The sequence below is a fragment of the Agelaius tricolor genome, unplaced genomic scaffold, assembly GCF_023055355.1.
Source record: "Agelaius tricolor isolate 1412-34295 unplaced genomic scaffold, bAgeTri1.0.p SCAF_15, whole genome shotgun sequence".
Classification (NCBI taxonomy): domain Eukaryota; kingdom Metazoa; phylum Chordata; class Aves; order Passeriformes; family Icteridae; genus Agelaius; species Agelaius tricolor.
The window spans coordinates 20,723,736-20,744,295 of NW_027269275.1; the positions used below are offsets into that span (position 1 = coordinate 20,723,736).

At 49.1% G+C, this 20,560-nt stretch overlaps 1 protein-coding gene across 5 annotated transcripts in view; it reads right to left on the reverse strand.

The window, feature by feature from the left end:
* Window positions 1-20,560, reverse strand: part of ANKRD11 (ankyrin repeat domain containing 11) — a 130,019-nt gene that overhangs the window by 106,272 nt on the left and 3,187 nt on the right. The window contains exons 1-2 of one of the 5 annotated variants that reach the window (XM_071440830.1): window positions 16,701-16,722; window positions 1,200-1,279 (exon numbers count right to left, since the gene is read on the reverse strand). The gene's annotated coding sequence lies outside the window, so the exon portion shown is untranslated. Of the gene's footprint in view, window positions 1-1,199; window positions 1,280-16,315; window positions 16,339-16,392; window positions 16,556-16,700; window positions 16,723-20,560 lie in introns of those variants that run through there. The other 4 variants (XM_071440829.1, XM_071440831.1, XM_071440828.1 and 1 more) reach the window with 4 other exon arrangements.

The following is a 20,560-nucleotide window of genomic DNA, read 5'->3' on the forward strand; positions in this document are numbered from 1 at the left end:
CACAAACAATCCTCTGAACCCAGAGGTCAGCCAAGGACCCAAGGCAGGAGCCACACTCCGTATGATCCCCTGGGAGCCTTCTCCATAGGATTTCTGGCCATGGAGAGGGCGACCCTGAGCCCCACACAGCCCCCTTGACAGGCACTGCTCATCACCCAGCTTCTGCCCATCTCCCACCACACCAAACCATCAGCACAGCAAAAACACCCAGCCAGAACAGACCCCTGCCCATCTCCCACCACACCAAAACAGCAAAAACACCCAGCCAGAACAGGCCCCTGCCCATCTCCCACCACACCAAACAGCAAAAACACCCAGCCAGAACAGGCCCTGCCCATCTCCCACCACACCAAACCAGCAAAACAGCAAAGAAACCCAGCCAGAACAGGCCCCTGCCCATCTCCCACCACACCAAACCACCAAAACAGCAAAGAAACCCAGCCAGAACAGCCCCTGCCCAGCTCCCACCACACCAAAACAGCAAAAACACCCAGCCAGAACAATCCCCTGTCTCCAGCTCCAGCCACACCACCGGGATTTCCAGGACAGCACCAGCCTCTCCCACCCGGTCGCACAAAACAGAGGCAAAAATCTCATTTTTTCCCCTAAATTCCACTCTGAGACAGCCTGTTATTTCTGCATCTGTTAATGCTCCCAAAAAGTTGAATCCTAACATTACATCCAACTGTAGTCTCAGCAGATTGGGAGGTTTCTCTGCCCAAAATGAAACATAGGTGCCATCTGTTTCAATTAGGCTAATCACAAGGAGACATAACACTGGGAAACTTAGAGACTTTGGGTTTTTTTCAAGACATTTTGAAAGCAAAGAGAAAGAAAGAGGTATTATTTAATACTCAGCAGTCAGCAGCACCAACAAGCTGCACAGTCTGCTGGGCAAACCTGTGCTGGAACTGCCCACGCAGGAAAGTTCACTTTTATTTCACTGAGGTCAGAGAAAAACTTGCTATATTCAAAATTTTCTAAAATTAAAAAGACATCTCAGGACTACAGACAACTCCCAAAATATTCTCGGTTAGTACCTTTTATATATGCCATTGAACTTGCAATTTTTTGCTTTCAAATTTCAGAAAATAAAGAAAAACATTTGAAAAAGGCAAAACCAAACAGTCCAACAGAAACACGAGCACTTGTGAGGGAATAAACCAGAAATTTTGGACAGAAGCAAAGTCAATATTTACCGATTCCATAGCTGAAAGCTGTTCTTCACAGGACATATATTAAAATCCAACAGAGGTGTGTCCCAAAAACGCTGTGTAATCTGAAAAACACGGGAATTTGTTCATTAGAAAATTAAAACAAGTAAATTTTATTCACAACACGCACACGGGATTTGAGTACATGAAGGTTACCAAGTACAAACCCTGCCCTAATCCACAAATAAACTTTCTGATAACAACTCTGCACAAACAGAGGAATAAAGGAAAGAGTGGAAGCTCAGCCAAGCATCCACCTTCTTCCATAACTTTCTGGTAATTGCTTCTTTAAAAAATCACCTGCTTCAAGGTTCCTGGAACCAGCTGGGTGGGCTTAGAGGCATTTTATTTACAAATGAGGACCCCCAAACCCTGAGCAGCTCGCAAACCCAGAGATAGGCAGGGCCAGAAGGAGCTCCTGTGCCAGGAACTCACCTTCCCAAACAGCCCCCATGGAATTATCCATGGCACAAGTGCTCCCTTTCCAAGCACACCTTTGCTCTCAATAGCAGTGGATCTATTACAAAGCTCTAAGTTGATTTATTTTTTCTGATCAGCTCTTGCTGTACTTTCAAGGATGTTTTTCCAGCTCCAGATTCCCAAAGTGAAGTTTCTGATGCAGGGCAGGAACCAGCAGGAGCTCTCAGCACCCAAGGCAAAGGGGAATTACACTCATTAACTGGCACACATGAAAGGCCTGGCAGGTTTCTAGCCCAAAACCTGCACTCCTCACCATTTCCAAGCTGGAGGAGCTCAGTGGGATGGTGAGGGACCCACAGGGATGGAAATGAGCACCCTGAGGCCCTGGGAACACTGGGCCTCCCCCAGTCCCAGTGATGTTATTCTGCTCTGCTTAAGCAGGTGAAAGGGTGAAGTGCCAGCTCACATCCTGCTCATGCCAAATCCCCCAAAACCCCCATTCCATCCAATCTCTGAGCACTGCAGCCCACACTGAGGGGCACAGTGACCAACTCCTGCTCCAGTTACACTGGGAAAATCTGAATTTCTTCCCTCACAGAGCTCGTCACAGTTTTATGCTTTACTGCCACTCGCCACCTTACAAACAACTTCCTTGATGTACTGGATTTGGACAGCTGCTTGCCAAGGGGATGGTTCCTCCCAAAAACCATCCAGGAGAGACTCTGAGGCCAGCTGGGACTGACACACAGTGGAGGAGATCAGGAACCCTGGGAAAGCCTTGTTTGTTTTGGGAAACTTTCACTCCCCAGTGAAAAGCCAAAGGGAAGATGTCCAGATGAGCAACGCAGCTGCATCCAGGGCAGAGCTGCTTCCAGCTGGGCTGAGGGAACTCTTGGGAACCTCAGTGGAAAGAACAGGCCAAAATAAACCCCAAAACCCAGAGGAAGATGTGAAAGCCCAGGGTCCTGACTCAAAGAAAGGACTCCTACAGCAGGTAAACTTCTCCAGATGAGCAAAATGGAAGTTTTCTGGCATTTTTCTTCAAGAAGAGTCAAGGAGATGCAGACACATGGTGACCTCATGGATTCTTCCAAGGCCAAGGAGCCCTGGGGCACTGAGGAATCCCCTGATGGGAATGCAGCCTCGTGGAGCACATGGCAGTGCTTGCACAGCACCTTTTCCAGCAGGATTCCCCTGCTCCTTCATCCTCCTCTCCATAGTAACAGTCACATCACTAATTAGCATTTCAACAGCAATAAGAGATAAAGTGGGGGGAAAACAGCTGAACTTCCAACTGCATTGTCTGGGACTGCAGCAGTGCTGCTTGCTGACAGCAGTGACTGACTGCCAGGGAACCATGGAATGCTCTGGGTTGGAAGGACCCCAAAGCTCATCCCATTCCATCCCCTCATGGGCAGGGACACCTTCCACTGGCCCAGGCTGCTCCAACCTGGCCTTGGCCACTTCCAGGGATCCAGGGGCAGCCACAGCTGCTCTGGGCAACAACTGTGATCAAAATTACCAAAAAGTCTACGGAGATCAGTCCCAGGACACTGACAGACCATTTTCAAGGTCTATTTACAGCTGCTTGCTGGCCCACATACAGCAGATTTATTCATTCCTTGGCTCACACATAAACATACATAAAGCATCGTAACCCTGAAACAGCGACCACACGTGAGCCAAGTAATTTTCACAAGGAACATGGCACCATTTTTTAATGAAATTGTTATCAAATCACTTAGGAATGCAGCAAATCCTTCAGTGGGAGATGCCCAGCACAGCCTCTCTGGCTGTACGTGGTCGGGTCACTCACACAACGTTCCTGCTGCACGGAATCCAACACTGCAATTTAAACCCAACTCCACTTCCAAAAGCCACATTATAATTAATAAACACATCTAGCCATCCCATTTCCTTAGCTTTAGCTGATGAAAATGTATCACTTCACAAAGTATCATCACTGCCCTTGTCCCTCCTGGGAACCTGCAGGGCTGACCATGGACAAGGCTCCAACCCTGCTGAGCTCATGGTCCTGCACAGGAGCCCCTGCAGTGCCCCACAGCACACACTGCTCTGCCTGTGCCTTGAAATGGTCATGCAAACACCAAATTACCAAGGGCTCAAGGTGGCCAGGTTCTGGTTTAAAACAGGTTCAGTCTTGCGAGACTTGGGACGCTTTATTTTCTGTTAACACAAAGCAACTTGGAAACTCTGGGAAAGCAGACGGCTCCACCAAAATAAATACATAAATGTTTAAATTTCTACATTTTCCTACCAACTCATGATCTTAACACTGACCACAGGGTCCTTCAGCACCTCCCTGAATCAGTGATTCCTGCTGCACCCACACACAGATCAGGACTTCACATTCAGAGCACAGCATGCAACTCCTGCCAGCATTCCATCAAAAACATTGAGAATTACATAATTCAAACCTCCTTAATAAAAGGGTATCTTGTAACTCCACAGAAATTAGCATGTGAAGATGGAAAATGCTTTACAATCCCAAGCTGTGACCTGAAAAATACTGACATTAGCTGCAGACTCTTCACACCAGAGCAGCTGGGATGCAGCAGCAACACCGAGCAGTCCCAGCAGCAAGGTGGGAATTGGCTTCCTTGAAGAAACAAACCATTTCTCTGGTTTATTCAGAGTGCCCTACAAGGATCCCCATGAAAAATGTGTTTGAGATTTCATGGTTCTCAATTTGATCAATAATGCAGAAAGGTTCTGCTTAAATCTCCATTTTACAGGGAGCAGGAAAGAAGCCACTGCTGCTGTTTCATCCCAGGAAATCCAGAGGCCAATGTCCCCACAAAAGTGTGCCTCACCATTAGTGTTTCTTTGAGGGAAGGAGATGCATTTGGACCCTAAGTCAGACCTGCATCAATTCAGATTTTACAGAGACCCAGAACTAAGCAGCATAAGAGGATATCAGAGATTTAGAGTCTGGTTTAGACTAACTTTTGAATGGATAAAATCTCTGGGGAATAAGAGAACCTTTTTCCACAGCACTCATCTGCTTCCCTCAGAATAATTCCAGGAAGAGACAGAATTTCAATAAGGCATCTCTCTGAGGGCTGCAGTGAAAAGACACCCAGGGGAGCACCCAGACCCACAGAGCTCCTGCTCTCAGATAAGCCCCATTACCTCCCATACAGAATCAAGGGGGAACAAGTACAGCAAATTTGGAGGGAGGGGAAATTTGGAAGTGTTTTCCAATGCACTCCACAGGCACAGCCTGACAGAGCACAGCCAGAGCTTTCACCTGCTGAAATGGGGAAAAATGCTGAAATCCCACTGTAATTCTAGAACCTAAGAAAATTTTGAGGCTGGGTGTTGTCATCTTATCGCAGGGGTTCCATGCTGTTGTCTCCTTAGCACAAGAGTTTCACACCTTCCTGGGGTTCCTCCTGGGCAGCTCTCAGAGCACTGACTCTTTCCTCTTCACAAAGCACCCAGCTGACCCCAGCTCCCTTCCCACCACCACCCCATTCTTTCATAGCCCTCTCCTTCTCACTGGGTACAGCTGTGGCCTCTTAAAGCCAGGCCTGCTCCTAATCTTTGCTAATTAGCCCAGCTGCAGCTCCTTAGGGGTAAGATTACTCTCTACATTAACTTTATTTTCTTATATCCTATCCTCCTACGACTGGGGGAAGAACCCATAAGCAGCAGCACTACAAACCCCACAGATATCTTCCATAAATACCCAAGGGTTCCTTCTGTTGGAGTTTGGGGAAGAAAATGTGCCACCTATGGAGAAACAGAGCAGAAATCCCTGTCCCTGGATCTCAATGTCCCACCCCAGGAGAGCCAGAACAGCAGGAAAGCTCTCCTGGCCCCTCAAGGGATGGACACTGAACACAGATCACCAGATTTATGGCAAGTTCCCTCAGGAGCCTGGAAAAGCACCCTCAGCCCACTCCATGCAGCTCAGGACTCTCTAGAAAGAGGAGGAAAAGAAGAGGTGTGCGCTCTGTAGATCTGAAGGGGGATAAAGAGTTGTTTCCAAGAAATCCACATAAATTTGAGATAAATACCCCTGCAGCCTATCAGGGGCTGCCAGCACAGCCACCTCCAGGCACACACAGAGCAAACCCTCACATCCCCACCCTTCTCAAAGAGATTCCAGCACTGGGGTGAGCTCCAGGACCTGCTTTTCACTGCAATGTATGAATATTCCCACAGCAATCACCACCCAGCTATGCTCAAACAGCAGCAGCTACCCAAGTGAAAAGCCAAAGCACACAGAGAATTCCACTAGTCCTAAAAAAAAAAAAAAAAAAAAAAATCCAAAAAACCCACCTTTCAGCATGTTTGATTGTGACAAAATTGTAGCATCAAGTAAAATTTAATTAGATGGCTTTCAGAACGAAAGTAGGTGATATATTCTTGAAGTTCCTTTATTTTGCCCTGCAGATAAGATGTATGCTGAGATCTACAGTTTTTAAAGCTTGTGTTGTCTGTGCTACTTGATAAAAAATACAAAATAAGCTGATACTGTACTCAAAAACACAGACACTTGTGTGGGCTGAAGAGCCCAAGGTTTAATTTGTGCCGCTGCAATAAGCACAAAGGGCAGGAAAGATGTGATTCCTGGGAAAACAAATTGTCCTTTAAGAATTTTAACTGGAAGTCTGACATGGACAAGGCTGTCCCCAGGAATGGGGGTTGACAGAAGCCTAAATTCAGCAATGACCAAGCTGTTTGGAGATCTGCAGTGAATTAGGGGAGACCAGAATCTGTGGTGATATCACAGAATGGTTTCAGTTGGAAGGGATCTCAAATTTAGTCTTGTTCTGTCCCTCCCTTGGGCAGGGACACCTTCCCCTATCCCAGGTTGTTCCAAGCCCCTTCCAACCCGGCCTTGGACACTGCCAGGAATGGGGATGAAGCTCTAAGAGGTTGAACTTCACTGGCCCAGTGAAGGCAAGAAGGGTGGATGTGCTCTAGAATGGAAGCCATAATTTAAGGTGAGCTCACAGCTGCTGTACAGCTCAGGCTCCTCCTCCCTTCCACTGCTCCTAAACACAGGTGAGGTGGGACAAACACATCCCTGCCCTCCCCAGAGTGAATCCCCCCTGTGCCCTCACCGAGCCCCACTCAGCTCCCCCAGCACCTCCTCCCCAGGGAAGCAGGAGGGTGAATGATGCCCCTGGGCCACAACAAGCTCCATTTCATTTAAAAATGAATCTGCATTTCTTACTCTGTGCCCAGTTTTAACACATGGAGAAAATACCATTTTTCAAGAGAAAAGAGTGACAGACAGACACATTTGTCACCTCTGCAGTCCCAGACATTTGCATCCGTGTAATTCCATGGCAAATTGGATACGGGTTACTATTAATATCTGAACTATTTCCTTTCCTTTCTGAATGCTGATTGGTGAAAAAGATGCAAGCATCCCATTTTAAAGCACACTAATTAGCCAAGAAGGAGTCAAGGAAGTCACTGTTCAGCCTTCAGGAACAGACAGGCTCCCTCAGAGAGGGAAAACACAGCAAATATCCATGGAGTGGCTTCTGGTTGGATTCTGAGCTGGCTGAAGATCACCTCCCCAGCCAAGAAAACTCCCTGTGGTGACAGGAATGTTACAACCAGACACTTCAACAACTCAGCTACAGGTTTTCTAGGAATATGCAGGTGGCAGCCCCACACCCAGGTATGTAGGATCAGACACTGTTACCTGGCTGGACAATCCTGGAGGTCCCCAGAAAGCAACATGAAAAATGTAATTGTAGAATGTGCTCAAGTCTACAATTCCTGAGTTACAAGTGCCTTACAACCACCTCAAATTACACAGCAAAGAAAGAGCTGAAAGGAAGCACCTCCCTGATTTCCACACAGCATCCCTCCCCTATTGTCTGGGGCCTGGCAAGTTAAGGTCAGAATAAAAAGATTCCTTAAAAATCCCACATACATTGAAAGCACCTACAGCTTCCACTGATCTTTTTTCCTTTCTATTCTAAGCCCTGAACAGGTTTAAGTAGCAGTTGTCATCATTAAAGAAGCTGCTCCCCTCCCACTTTCCATTCTCCTGAGACAGGAGCATCCTGGCAGCACCAGGCACAGGTGAGGAGCAGCTGTCTCACTCAGGGTACAGAAATCCAGGCTGGAAAAGGGTGTGAGGAGGGCACAGGCCGCCTCAGCCACAGGGATCAGAAAGCACTGCTGAATAACGAAATAAGGAACTACAGCAATAAGTAATAATGCTAAAATAAGGAAGTCAAATGTCTGTCTGTGCTCACTGAGGTGCCCCGACTGCTCAGAGGGGACTGAGGGAGGCAGGGTCTGTCCCTGCCCAGCTGCTGGTGCCCAGCTGCTCTCCTGGGCACTCCAGAGCTGTCCATGAGGCAGCTGAGGCTGCCAGTGCAGCAGGAACCTGCTGATGCTCCCGGGCCAGCCCTCCCTGCTCCGAGGGGCCAGGCCGGAGCGTGGGGGAGCCTCAGCCCCAGCAGCACAGCCCTGCACCCCGGGAAGGGCCAGCAGCACCCCAGGCAGGGCACAGCCCATCCAAACAAACAGCACAGAGGGAGGCAAGGAAAACGCTCAGAGGACAAAAGGACGGAGTCAGGATTAAACCCAGGCCTTGATCCCCGGCCAAATGGCCGACCCATAAAGCCACGCAACTTCCAGAGCCAATTTAAAATCCCGAGTGTGGTACACTTTAGGTTATAAAATCATATTTAGACACACATTTTGAAGTGTTCTTTGCTCTGCTGGTGGCTAAAAACAATTCCTTTGTCATCAAATCTTGCTTCAGCAAGCTGACGTGACGTTTTTAACTCAGGAAATAAGACAATTATGGTTCAAGGTAAACAACTACAACTGTGCATCATAAACAGTTTCTAATTTTAAGCCTGAGTCCCTCTAATGCCATCCATATTTTAAAGACAGTTTCCTTACAAATGGTTTAGGCTGTCTGAGCAGCTTGTGACTGAGCCTGTGCTAATGAGCAGCAGCAAGGCAGCACATCCAGGGAAAACAGAGCCTGGTGGAGCAGGTGAGCTCCTGTGTCAACATCACAGGATGGTTTGGGTTGGAAGGGACCTCAAAGCCCATCCAGTGCCACCTCTGCCATGCCAGGGGCACCTTCCACTGTCCCAGGATGCTCCAAGCCCCATCCAACCTGGCCTTGGATCCAGGGCAGCCACAGCTGCTCCGGGCATCTGTGCCAGGGCTTCACCACCCTCTAAGCCAAAAACTTACTCCTGATATCCAAGCTAAATCTTGCCTTCTTTCAGTCTGAAGCCAGTCCTCCTTGTTCTGCCACTCCAGGCCCTGGTCCAAACTCCCTCTCCAGCTCTCCTGGAGCCCCTTCATCCCTGGAAGGGGTTCCAAGGTCTGCCCAGAACCTTCTCTTCTCCAGGCTGAACAAGCCCAGCCCTCCCAGCCCGTCAAGGTAGGCCAAACATCAAAGGAGGAAAATACACTCTGAATGTTAAATAGTGGAGAGGCAAAAGCTCCTCGTGGAGCAGGGAGAAAACAAAGCTGCAAAGGCTGGCAGGAAAGGGCAGCATCCCTGCCCCAGGAAGGCTGGAGCACATGGGGTGAGCAGGGCTGGAGCTCCAGGAGGTGTGGAGGGCACCAGCTGTGCCTGCCTTGGGGATGAACCCCTGCTCAGAGGGAGCAGTAACTCCAGGAGCGCTCTGAGGTGTCAGCCTGGCAGGCTCCCGTTCCTCCTCATCCCAGGAAACCCAGGATGTGCTCAGCTACAGCCAGAGGAGCCCAGCTGAGTGGGGAAGGTGGCAGAGGAACCCAGCTCCCATAGAGCTGCTCTGGAAGAGCCAGGAGTGCTCACAAGTACCCCAAAATCCGCTGCTGGGAACCCTCCTGAACAGCACAGAGGGAGCAGCCAGGGCAGCCTGGGAGAGCTCGCTCCTCCAAAACTTCTCCTCACTAAACAATTCCAAAGCACCCCACCCCACTGCTGCTATTGTTGTCAGAGAGGGAATTCCAACCAGAACAATGATTTCCACGACATTTTTCCGTTGGAAGAAGAAAACTGGTAACGCTGCACAGCAAAAATAAAATTTCCACAGCAGTTCATCCAGTACCACGAGCCTCCTTCCTGAAGGGAGCAGATTAACGTGCCTGCAGTCTGCTGTGCAGCAGGGATGTATTTTTAGCTCCAAGGATCCGAAGGCAGCGATGTGGTGGAAGCCTCCCAGGCTGGAGATAGCCATGGGAGGTTCATCCCTCTGCACCCTGGAGAGGGCAGCTCATTAAAAGGCTGCTCAGAGCAGAAGGAAACAATTCACCCATTCCCTGAAGAATTCCCTCTTCCCACGACTGCACACAAGGCAGCTCCTCTAACCTCCCCACCCCCCCAGCTCATCCTGATTTGCACCATTTTTGGGGAACAGCAATGCATTAAAAGTGCTCTTTACTCCCAGATCTCTGGCACAATTAATGGAGATAAATCCAAAGCCATACTCATGGCACAACATGGGATGAGGGGCTCAAAGCCAACCTGAGTGTCCAGGGGACTGAAAGGAGCAGAAGAACAGTTTGGCTTTATGCTTTACCTGCAGCTAACCCTTTCCTGTGAGTTCTGGTAAAGCAGCATTAGCTGCTGTCCAAACCAAGTGAGTGAACCTGAAAAATATCATGGAATGGGTTGGGTTGGAAGGGATCCTAAGGCTCATCCAGTGCCACCCTTTCCACTGTCCCAGGCTGCTCCCAGCCCTGTCCAGCCTGGCCTTGGGCACTGCCAGGGATCCAGGGGCAGCCACGGCTGCTCTGGGCACCTGTGCCAGGGCCTGCCCACCCTGCCAGGGAAGGATGTCTCCCTGATATCCCATCTAACCCTCTCCTCTAGCAGTGGGAAGCCATTCCCTTGTCCTGGCACTCCAATTCCTGATGAAGAATATCCTCAAAGTGAAGCTTCCAAGGCAGCCAAAGACCTCAATGGTCACCAAGGCCTCTCTGCTCTCCTGGCTACCAGGAGCCAATGTTTAACCCAATTCTCAGGTGCAGGAGTCCATTCCCAGGCCACAAAAGGTGACTTAGTCACATCAGCTTCTACCTACAACAGTGCCATTCATCACCAACCCTTCAGGGACACACCTTTGGGAAAAACACCTGGCAGGTGTGCAGGGATCCCTGCCTCAGATCCAGGAGTCCGAAAAATGGAATAAAACACAAGCAAAACTATGAATTAGAGAGTAATCAATAATCAGAGAGTTTATGATTTCATAAATTGCCAGGTATTCTGGCTGTGCCATCCAAGAGCTCAGAGATGGCAGTGCCTGGATGCAGACTGTCTCACCTATCTACCTACAGGGGTGCATTTGGGGTTCCCAAATGTGCCACTGGGGAACTCAAATGCTCAATTCTGAGTATTCACAGGACAACAGGCAGAAAAGGAGAAGAAAAATAAAAATAAAGGAAAAATGCAAAAAGTCTACACAAGACCCAAAAGTCCTGAGTAGAGCCAAGATATTTTTCAGACTTTTATAAAAATTAGATTGGGCTTAGACTGTGAATCACATTCACCCTTCATGAGCAGCAAAAGAGCACCAACATCAGCCAGTGAGAGACACAGAAATGCAGAGGGGACCAGAGGGGACCTGTATAACCAAGGCTGTATAACCCCCAGCACCCACTGGACTGAGCTCACACACCTCAAAAACCAGTTTGTAACACTCCCAGCATCCACCAAAGGCACAGATACTAAAATCTGGTGTGTAGGTCTAGAAAAACAAAGCTTTGCTTCAGCCCTGCCTCCCCCCCTGAGCCCTTCCTCCTCCCAACGCCTGAAATAGGATGTTACACTACTTGTTTATACACCATTACAGAAAAACATGCTGGGTTTCTTCATCCTGCATTACAGAACAAAGTGTTACCCAATTCCCCTGTAAAGCACCAAGAAATAACTGTGAGCCCATCTGCATGGGGAAGCATCCACGTGCTGGAGGAACCCAGCCTTATGTAAGCAGCCATGGGTGTCTGACCACAGCCAGGGAAGGGCCAAGGCAGCTTCCCCTTAAAACCCACCCCAAAATTCACTTGGAGGGCTCTGATTCAGGAGACAAATGAAATTCATGTCTCTAAGTTGCACTGTGAGGTTTCTGCCATCAAAGTACCCAGAGCAAAGAATGCTGGGTGGCTGATTTTCTCTCCTGGAGCTCATCCCCATTAACCAAAAATGAATCATTTGTTGATTGGTGAGTTCAGTTTGAACCCATGCCACCACCATTCTTATCTCAGGAGTTAGAGGCAGCTCTTTCCAAGGATCCAACAAAGGCAGAGATCAGCATCCCAGAACAGGAACCTGAGCATTGATAATCCTGGAGATCACAGAGCAGTTTAGTTTGGAAAAGCCTCTGAGATCATCAAGCCCAGTAGTGCCAGCACCACCACTGAACCACGGGTCACATCTACATGGTTTTACCATCTCCAGAGCCAGAGGGTCCCCCCAGCCTCCTCTTCTCCAGGCTGAGCCCCCTGGGCTCCCTCAGCCCCTGCCCCACATCCCTTCCCCTCCCTGGAAATGCTGTGTGAGCTCAGCTCAGAACGGCAGCCGTGCTGTGGGCAAGGCAGCCAACAACAAGAGGTGCAAGACAGACCCCAAATCCACAGGTAATACATTTAATAACATCCATCTTTGCCCCCTTCCTCCCTGCTGGCAGCCAAAAGGAAACACAAAAACACAAACAAATTATTATGAAAAGCAAGTCAACTTCTTGCACAGGGATAGGGATAACAAATGTTTCACTGCTCTGTTTCAAGCATTTCAGATCTTAAACTGAACCCAGAAAAGAACATTACCAGTTAAGCTATTACAGCAAATGAAATGAAAATTGAAAATCAAGTCTAACCGACATTAAATTTAAATAAATATATCTCAATTCCAGGATCATAATACATAGTTCTTATGACAAAAAACTTCTGGAGAAGGGAAAAACACCCTTGGTAACTCTGAATATTAAGCTACAGTACCACAGGCATCTCACAGTTTATCTAAATAAAGTGTCTCCTGCAAAGAGCCCTGGTTCCTCCAGTGCAGGCTGCAGTGTGATTAACAGAGGTCCATTAGAGAGGCAATCCATAACCTGGCTCCTGTGAGGAGTCCCTGCCACATCCGTCTGTGTTTCCATGGCAACCAGGCAGGAAAATATAAAGCAAATTACAGTTAAATGAAAATTATTCTCCATGACAATATATGTTAATGCAGGAACATTTGCAAGGCCATTCCAGATAAAATGTTTACATTCACACATGTGTCTACAAAAATAAATAAAAGGCAGCTGGAGCAGCTAATGGATCACCCAAAGAGAAGGATCACAGTCTTTTTTTGCTCCCCCTAAGTTTTAGTATGTTCATTAGAATAAAATTCTCCAAGCTGAAGAATACCCAAACTATTTGCCCATTGCCAAGCAGAAACATTCTTTAAGGAACAGGTTGTCAGAAGATCTGAAACGCACATTTCTGAATGTTGTGAACCTTTAATTTTCCTGGCTGCAAACAAAGACCACATTTATGCCTCCCCATCCCAGCAGAAAATGGTTTCAATGAGAGGTTAAGTTTATATTTAGAGAGATCTGACTGAAACTGGAATAGTGACTTATTTTAATCAGCTATAACTTACTGAGAACTGGAAGGTGCTTTATACCTCAGAATTTGGGGTGCTGACTCCACAGCTGGGAGAATCTTATACCCTACCAGGGTTTAAAGACAGCACAGGCCACTGAAATACTTTTAGAAAAGGCCACAATTAATACTGAAAAGCTGATCATACTCTCCCACCATCACCACTTAGCCTGAATAGTCCTTTTTTTGGGAATGTATCTCAGTTTGGGGAATCTGTCTTCTGGAGCATGAGGGAAGTTAATTGGAATGAGGCTCGTCAAGATGCAGCCACTTGGTTATTTTTTTAACTCCCTTGGCTCGTACCCCAAAGAACAGCCCAGAGAAAGGAAGGAGGTTATAAACTGACTCACAGCCTGTGCCACTGAAACGCCACGTTTTCAGAAGGGGCTGAAATACTGCCCTGGAAAACAGCCCCCCTTCACTGCCCTGCCAAGTTCCTTTCCCATGGAAATGCTGGGCCTGTTCTGCGAGCAGCACAGGTGCAGGTTTCTGAGGCAGCCCCAGAAAGAGCACAAGGCACTTTTTGAAGGCGTTTGGGAGAGCTGGGAGCACAGAGCAGGGCATTGAGCGCGCTGGCACAGCCGAGCCCGCTGACCTCTCTGCATCTGCTCCTGCCTCCGCCTACGGAACAATGCCGGCATCATCAGCATCGTAACTTTTTATGGCACTGGGAAAACTGCAATCTTCTCCACGAGTTCACTCCACCCTGCACATAAAACTGCTCATAGGTTCAGCCATAAAGCAAACGCCCTCCTTTGAAGTTGCCCCCGGAGCCCCGCGCACGTTGGAAAGCCGAGCTGGAGAGCACAGAGCATTAAGGCTTTACATAACCACCCTGGTGGAAAGCATCCCTCCCCAGCAGCCAGAGCCTCTGCTGGCAAAAGCAAGCCAGGTCAGGGAGCATCTGGGTAACAGAGCTCCTCACAGGTGAGCTCAGGTTACCCACACACACCAAAGTCACACAGCACCCAATATATTCCAGCCATGCTCCACTTTCCCCGAGGATCACCTTCCCAAGCAGCGTTGCCATCATCACTTCAGCTCAGCACTGCCCCACAGCCCCTTCCTCCCTTCCCTCCGTGGGATGTGCAGGCAGAGCAGGGCTGGAAGGGAGCTCTGGACACCATCCAGGCCCACCCCTGCCAAGGCAGGGACACCTGGGGCAGGTGACACAGGAACACGTCCAGGTGGCTTTGGGATGGCTCCAGAGGGGGAGACCCCACGCCCTCCCTGGGCAGCTGTGCCAGGGCTCTGCCACCCTCCAGGGAAAGTTCTCCCCCATGCTGAGGTGGAACTCCTTGTGCTTTAGTTTATGTATCTCCATACAATGCACAGAATGCAACTATAAACAGTCTAAAAAAACAAAACCTCACCCCTGCCAATGGAACCCCAGCAGCAGTTGCTAGGATCCTCTGCAAACCTCACTAATTGCTGGGATTGGGTTTCCAGGGAAGCTCCTTGCTGCAGCAGTGGAGGGGCTGAATGCTGTTTTCACAAAAGAACTTGTAAAACCCCAGGCTGCATGCCTGCAACAGCCAGGATTTATATTCCAGGCACAAATCAGATTATGCTGCACACACCACGCTCCCAGGGCTCGAGCAGGTGGATCCCACCAGGATGAGCAGCCTTGCTGGATAGCCAGGCTCCAGGGCCAGCTTCCCTGCTCTCCCTGATGGGCTCCACCTCCCTTTGAGGAGATTTGACTGTGTCTGATACCTCCCTGTCAGAAAAGTCATTTTCTCTGTAACCATAAGCAAATGCCTGCTAAGGTGGAGTGAGATTCCAGAAAAGCAGGCAGCCTGCAGCTTTCCTGCGGGGAAAAGGGCAGGAGATTCAGGGCTGCTGGGCAGCACTGCAGCTACGAGCAACCTCATGGTAGAGAGCCCCATTGCACAAATACAGGGTAAATCCACAAAAGAGAGATTCCAAGAGCAGATCCGAGCAAGGACAGTGAGGGAGATGCAGGAGAGGGAAGGAGCTGCTCCCTGTGAGCACAGAGCAGCCCAAACATCCCTGCCAGCATTCCCCACACCCCAGGAGCCTTCACCTCAGCACACCCACAGCCTCACTCCCCTCCCAAGCACTTTCCTCCCACCATGCAAAAACAAGGTCCAGCTCTCCAGAGGGAGAGGAAGATGCAGGAACAACTCAGAGAGAAGGAGAAAGGCAGGAACAGACGGGAGGGGACCTCGAAAGGCAGACAGGCTAAAATTAGAGACAAGAATCTTGGATGAGGAGGACCAAGGCAAGAGCAGAACCTCCATCAGATGGGGCTCCTGGGAAAGGGGAGGGACGGACAGGAGGGAGAAGAAACATGCTGGTGGGTGAAGCAGGGGAGGTTTGCAGACAGAACACACTGCAGGAGGAAATTAAATTCAGCATTTTAAGACTACAGCCTCCAGCTCCCTAGCCAAGAGCTCTACTCAGCACACCAGGAAAGAGCCACCAAGTTGACTGCTTGTCTGATCCCTTCCCCCCGGACTAACTCAGAGGAATTCGTCTCTCACCACAGAACCAGTTTAACACCCCAGTGCCGGTGCTGATCACAGGGGAAGGGAGCTGAATTCACTGCAGAGCAGCTGAGTAACACAGGGCACCTCTGATCTCCTGGGAGAGCCAGGAACCTTCCAGGGAAAATGAGGAACAGAGAGCCCAGAGCCAGGGGAGCCAACAGGCAGGACCCCAGCACGTGCCAGGACAGGCCATGGCAAGGAGGGAAACCAGAGCAGCCAGCCCAATTCCCAAACCCAGCACATTCCCCTATACGTGGGGACGAGAAACCACACCAACAAAAAAGGTCAACATTCAAGGAGAACAGGTTTCCATCTTCAAACCCATGCACTCGACCCTTGGGCTGCTGAGAAGGTGAAGTTTCACACACTAAATCCCTAAACTGGCTCGTTACAGTCCAGCTTGGATAAATGGATCTGCCTGTGCCGAGCTGCAAGATGAAACCACGGAGACAGCCCGGGGTGGGCAGCGGCCAAGCGCAGTAACCCGAGAGCCCGGCGGCATTCAAACCCCCCAGCACGGCAGGAGCAGGATGTTTGTGTCCCCCCACACACACCCCTTCCCTGCATTACCTACATCTCTTCCCAGCATGGCCACGGCTAATCTCATCCATCCCAAGATATATGGATATATTTATAGACAGGCTTACAGCTCCAGCACAGCCCAGGCCTGACGCAACCGCGGAGCGCCGGTCGGTGTTGTTACCACAACGCTGACATTTCACAATCTGCCACAGCCACCCTCCTGCAGAACGTGGAAAACACCAGCCCCGGAGTGTAAAGTCTATCCCAAAGTGCTTTCCATGGGATACAGTCACTGCCACAGTCAGCAGGATCTCAGCCCTGCCACCTCCTCCCTGCAGCAGCTATCAGGAGACCATTCCCAAAGGGGAACTTCTTGGAACTTTATCTTGGCTCCTCCTGGACCCAACCAGCCTGCAGAAACCCAGCCACTTACCAGTCATGGGGAGCTCCTGGTACAACTTGTTTACACAGCGCAGGTCACAGGACCGGCTGGAAGGTGTAAGCAGGATACAGTTTTTATGGCTCTGAACTCCTGCCCAGATAAGCCGATAAGGCCCCGCTGGGGGCGGGGAGCACTTTCATGTGTGCGTGATTTGAAAGGAAGAGGCACCACCAACTGCAGCTAAGCACTTGGTGCTTAATAATGAAGCTTCCATTCACCTCTAAAGCTATTTAATGCCTTTTTTTTTTCCTGGAGTTCCTAATTACGCATCCTTTCATTTCACATCCCGATATTGAGGGCAGCACCGTGTTTCCAAGCCTCTGGCTGCCGAGCCCTCGGGGACACGCTGCCTCCGGATCCTGGTGAATTTTTTAGAGGGTAACATCTCCCTTCTTGACTCTGATTCTTCCCCATGCCTGTGACACAGTTTTAGCAGCTTTATGCTGCTCTAAAGGTAAATTATTCGAGACTGTTTCTATCCTGCAAAGCTGTCAGTCTCTCAAAAATAATTACAGAGCCAGCTGCCTCCAGCCTGTGCTTCCCTGAGCCTGAACCACCCTTCCGTGACACCCTGCAAACACCCACACCCAAACCAGGACCACCTTGATGCTCCTCTCACAGCAAATCCAACACAGCACAAGAGCAAAGGAGATGCCTTCTCCCTGGAAAAGCATCCATCCCCTCACACACAGCTGAGACAAAGCTGCTTTTACACATACTGCAAAGTTTTCTGGCCTTTCCATTCTCCAAGTCCGGAAATTTCAGTACATGGCATTTCAGCCACATACAAACCCAGCACCAGCACCGACACGCTTGCACCTAACAGCAAAATAAATATTTCAGTGTTTCCACAAGATATCCAGTGTTGTAACCTTTGGTTTCCGACTCCAAACGCAACATACAATCAATACCCTGCTCCTGCCACTGCAGTAATTCACAGCAGAAGGTTTATTTTAAAAACACTCATCGGGTAAGTTTGGTTTTCTTGGAGACAGGGGAAGAAAGGCTGCCTCCAGATTTGGAGAGGATAAATAATTCAATGCCTGAATGCCAAGGGCAGTGTGCACACATCCATATGGCAGGGACAATGCAGACAGTAAGATATGCTGCACATCACCACCCTGACAGTGCCTTCAACCCTGACCTAGAAAAAAACATCACTTTCTTCTGGCTCCAGCAGCCAGCTCCCTCCCTGGTGCTGGAAGTGCCTCCCAATCCCTGGCTGCACTTCCAGCCTCTGCTCACTACAGCTGCACAGCAACGCACACCTTACCCACGTGCTGAGCTCCAGAAAACGGGAACAAACCCGGAGATGGGGGTTCCAGACGTCCTCTTTGGGAGCTCACGCTGTCCCAGCCAACGCTGAGAGGGGCAGGAAAAGCCAGGATGGTTTCTCAGACGGGAGATCTGGCCAGACGCCGGCGGGGCCCCAAGGGAGGAGGAGCAGAGGGAGCAGGGAGGCTGCTCCTGCTGCTGAGAGCCAGCACCCACCCCAGCCCTGCAGGGGCTGCTGAGCCACGGGGCTCCCACGGAGCCACCCTCGAGGGACAGGGACCACGTGGGGCATGATGGAGAGACACACGACCATGGAGATCCCACTGGACGTACACACAACCAGCAGGACTGTGCTGGATGGACACGGGACCAAACAGACCATGTTGGATGGACACAGGAGCAAACAGACCATGCTGGATGGACACAGGAGCAAACAGACCGTGCTGGATGGACACAGGAGCAAACAGACCGTGCTGGATGGACACAGGAGCAAACAGACCGTGCTGGATGGACACAGGAGCAAACCCATCATGTCGGATGGACATAAAGATCCCACTGGATGGACACAAGACCACATAGATGACATAGGATGGACACAACATCATTTAAATCATGTTGGATGGACACAGGACCGTGTAGATGCCATTGGATGAACACTGGACCACAGAGAAGACCATTTCTTCCCCCAGAGAAGAGGGCAAAGAGCTGTCCACCAGAGAAACCATCCCTCCTATCCTCCACCACCCCCATGGACATCAAGCCTGCAGCCACAGTCATTTCACACTCCCAAAATTAACCACCACACATCACCCTGCCTCACTGTCCCAGTTTGATGATGTGATCATTTCACCACATCCCACAACTTGAAGAAAACATTAGAATCAAGACAAAGAATTCTGGAGCCCAAAATACCTGATATAATTAACTGCACTTTCTAACATTATTATTTCCTTTCCTGACCCCAATTATTCCTTCAGTTTATTAAAGAAAACTCAGATACAGAGCAATGTTAACACCCAAAGAGTCACATAAACAGAAAAAAAGTCTGAGGGCACCATTACAAACAGACTTAATGGAACTTCAAGATTGGAAATGGATCTTGAAAGCTGTCAGATCAAAGCAAGATCTTTCTTGTGTAAGGACTGCATTACCCTCGGAGCCACAGAGCTAATACCATCTATAAAAATATTTTGCTCAAATAAGTGAAGAACAGCAGCGTTTCATCTGTCAAAAGGTGCGAGGCTTTTATGGGATTAGCCATTCCACATGCAGCATAAAAATTAGAGCAGATTTTTAAAAGCCCCCAGCTCAGCTGACGGAGACTCCACAGCCCAACGTGCACCCGCTCTCTTCACATGCTCTCCACACCGAGCAGATTTTTCACTGTTATTAGCATTTAAGCTTCTTTTTACTTTTTTTTTCCCCCCTTACTCTCGTAAAAGATTACAAATTGGCATCACCCATCAGCAGCCTCAGCTGAAGCACCACCACCCAGACTCAGAGAAAATTAAGATTTTTAAATACCCAACAGTTGCCTGAGAAAATAGACCAGAAAACACCAGTTCTCACACAGGAAAGCTTAAAAAGTGGAGTAGAATGTGCTCAAAACCAGCCTCCAGACCACGGGCGCTGACAGCTTCCCACCCCCCTTCCCAGCAGGATTCCAAAGGCAGCGTTTTGCCCAGATTTTAAGGCTGCACAAACCTGCTTAGGACGCTTGTGATTTGAAATAATTGCCTACACAAGCTTTCCCCTAACATTGATGGGAGTATTTTTTATGGCCGTGCATCGGTGGCACACAAATTACGTAACACTTGGCTGAGAACCCTCCGAAAAAGCAGCTCTGTGCCGCTAATCCCTCACGCAGGAAGGAGGAAAATATTTAAAAGCTGCATACAAATCATTCCTGTGAGTGTCGTGCAGACTGGTTTAAATTAGATGGGGTAAAAATATATGTGAGCTGATCACGAAACACTGGAATCTTTGCTATGGAGACACCGGTTCCTCTCCGCAGCCTTTTACAACTGAAATACAGGGAATTCTCCCCGGCAATGGAAGGAGCACACAGGCACCTTTACTAGAGCTCATCAAGGAAATACGAGGAGAATAACAACGCCCATGTAAATATTTTCCAGTATTATTTGCTTTGCTGTACTGAAAAGCAGCAGTACCTGCCACTACTTGCTCTGGGTCTACCACCATTAAATCTTAATACCCAGGAGGAATTTCAATCCGTAAGGCAACTGCTGAGCCTGAAATTCAGGTACAGGGCAGGAAGAGGGGCAGACCTCCTCAGAAAGCCGTCACTCCATAATTTTACAAAATGTAATTAACCAGCTCCTGCCCTGTGCCTTTCCTTCCCTAGGAGAAGGATTTCTTCACCGAGTAATTAGCCTGTCCCAGTTAAGACTCAAGTCACCATACAACATATTTTCCCCAAAACAAAGCCACATGCACTATTTAAAAAAAAATATTGCCATTTCCTCACAGCCACTTAAATCTCTTCCCAGCTTTTGGCTTAGTCACTGCCTGGATCTAAAACTCAGTGAAACCAACCCACCACTGAGGGAGCCGCT